The 2,697-nt window shown below is 46.5% G+C and overlaps 1 protein-coding gene across 3 annotated transcripts in view; it reads left to right on the plus strand.

The window, feature by feature from the left end:
- The window catches only part of PBX3 (PBX homeobox 3), a 115,409-nt gene extending 114,817 nt beyond the window's left edge, over positions 1-592 (plus strand). For all 3 annotated transcript variants that reach the window (XM_082492690.1, XM_082492691.1, XM_082492689.1), the window contains one exon: positions 1-592. This exon is cut by the window's left edge and continues 975 nt beyond it. The gene's annotated coding sequence lies outside the window, so the exon portion shown is untranslated.
- Positions 593-2,697: the final 2,105 nt, after the last annotated feature.

A 2,697-nucleotide genomic window follows, 5' to 3' on the forward strand; every position in this document is an offset into this window, starting at 1 on the left:
CAAACACAGCTTTATTACCTCATGCGAACTCATACAAACCAATAGACTTTCAACATGTTCTGTAGCTTAGAGTGCTCACTTACTACCTCTGAACGATACTCACGCTGTAGTTTGTCTCTTTCTTATCTTTTTGCATCTTGTAATTAACTCTTTGTTTCCCCATGAAATGTAATGTACATTGTAATCTTTTAAAAGAATCAGGGTTGCGTTGGCAACTTTTAAAGAAGCGGAAGTGGAAACATGGGGTCTTAGGTTTAACACAAAACAGTGAAACTGTTGTAAATACTGAGAAACATTTTGAATGTTCTTCATCTTGTTACTAATCCACACAAAAACCAACAACTAATTGTAATGCATACAGACTTCAGTATTCAGTACTGTATATTTCCCCCTGTATAACAGGGGGCCCTTTCTTTCTCTCTTTTGTATTGTATGCGATTCTGAAACTGATTGAGTCATGAAAATAATTTGTGGCAGTGATTCTAATGTATTAAACCGTTTCGTGTTACTTTCTAACTGGATTACACCCTGGATTGAAAAGTCTTCCTCGTGGTAGTTATATGTAGTTTCAAACATGAATAAACTTTTTGCTTTCATGATCAAACGTTGATGTAATTTCTTCCTGCTCAGTTTAAGTCAGACCTAGGAGATCAGTAGGCTACCAGAAGTGCAAGCTGTCACGAAGCAGGAGCTGAGCATTTCTTTAAATACCAGTAGGTCGTGGTGCCCTCTTGCCTGGAGAAGGTTGGAAATCCTGGGAGAGGTGCGTTCTGGCAGGGAGCAGGAGCAGGAGCAGGAGCAGGAGCAGAGCCTGCAGGGCAGAGGCTTCCCACCCGCAGGCTGCCCTCGCCAGCCCCTGCCTCTGCTTCCACCTGGCTCTGCTCAGGAGCAAAAATTCAAGTGGAGGCGAAGGAAGGGGTCTGCCCTTTAGATGAGTTTAAAAATCATCATCATATTCACTCTTAATTACCATCTTTATTTAACATTAACTTTGGAACTACAGCCTCAGCTAGCAAGTGTAATCTGATTATAAAAATATTTTTCTTTATTAAAAAAACTTTTTTGGAAGGACGTATATATATAAATGCTAATTTTAAATCTTTTTAATAAAGTAAAGGTCAATAACAGGTAATAGCCTATTTACCATATCTCAAGGAAATTGACTCACAGGAAATCAAATTAACGTTAATCACTTGCAGCAAATGGTCTTTGATAAATATAACTACTTACTACTCGGGTTAGTGTAGCTAGGCAGGAGGAGCGCTCGCGCTCACTACCAGCCCGTGCTCGGCTGGAGCCCGGGCAGGAGCCGCCTGCCCGACGCGATTCCTTTCCAGTCAGCTGTTCAAGCCTTTAGGTGTCGTTTTGGTGACTAAACGATTATTTGCATGATTCAATTAGCTTGTGGGTCAGCTTTTCTTATCAACAATTCTTGTATCAGGTTATTTTGTAAAATACCTTTGTTTACCCTTTCTCACCCCCAGGACTGGAGCCACACTCCTTTCCCTCCACATCCTGCGTGCCCCCGTGCACCAGTTACTGCTTCTGCTCGTGTTTACGGAGCAGACGCAACTTCTTGATCAGTTCTAGAATTGAACATTGCTTCTTTCACTACAGGTGGTGCATTTAAATAAATAAGTAAATAACTAGACGTGCATTGCAAAGCCTTCACTATCATTTAACGAGAGTTGGGGCAGATGGGGACCGTGCACTTCTGAAGACTTCTGTATGCGGAGGACAAAGCACTGAACAATTTGCATTTGCTAATGGAGCTCCCCAAGTCCACACGCTCCATGTTTATGCTCCGGCTCAATGGAATCAGTATTTTAAATGTAAAGTGTGTCAGTGGAGGCGTAGGCAGCGTAATGAACACACAGGCGTCCCTCATCTTGATCACATCTCTGCTGGCCACAGGCAAGGACCTGTCACACACTGAGGAGGTTCATAGGAAGGCCATCAACAACCTTTGGGCCGCACTTGCATGCCCTGCGCCCGCTGGGCATCATTAGCGTGCTTCTTTACAGCATTAAGGCTTTGGGTCCCTTTGAATTACAAGTGCAATTTGGCCTTTCCTTACATTGGAGAACAGCCACGTGGTTACATGGCAAATAATAAACATCTTATCCTTGAGGCTTGATCACACATCAGAAAGGTTTACTGCAAGCACCAGTATTAGGATCATGCTGTTGATGGTATTGTGTTTCACCCAGTAGCTACATCCCGAAGGGCCGACAGAGCCTTGCGCAGGAACAGTGATTCATGCAAGGATCCCTGCTCCGCACACGCAGGACTTCTGCTGCAGTACCGCGCACTCATCCTGGCGTGGGGAGGAGACCCTCAGCCCTCCCACCCGTGGGACTGCTCAGTGGCACCATCCTGATTTCCCACACCCAGGTTTGAGCTGTTGGCGCACATGAGTGTCTCTGCGACCGGAGCCGCGGCAGCCCCGTGCACTGTGGTGGCGGAGGAGCAGAGCCCACCAGCCCTGTGGCCCATGGCCATGGCTCCTGCCAGTCCGGAGACCCCGTACAGAGCACAACGGGACCAGCCAGGGAATTTGCAGCAGGACCCAGGAATTGCCATCTCCTGTGCCCATCCGGACAAAGGCCCCAGCCACCATCATCGCCACACTGTGCATCACAGGGCTGTGACCAGCACGAGGCTGTCTGGAGAAGAGACCCACGGTGCTCCCCTGTG

The sequence above is a fragment of the Vanellus vanellus genome (genome assembly GCF_965231255.1).
Source record: "Vanellus vanellus genome assembly, chromosome: 18".
Classification (NCBI taxonomy): domain Eukaryota; kingdom Metazoa; phylum Chordata; class Aves; order Charadriiformes; family Charadriidae; genus Vanellus; species Vanellus vanellus.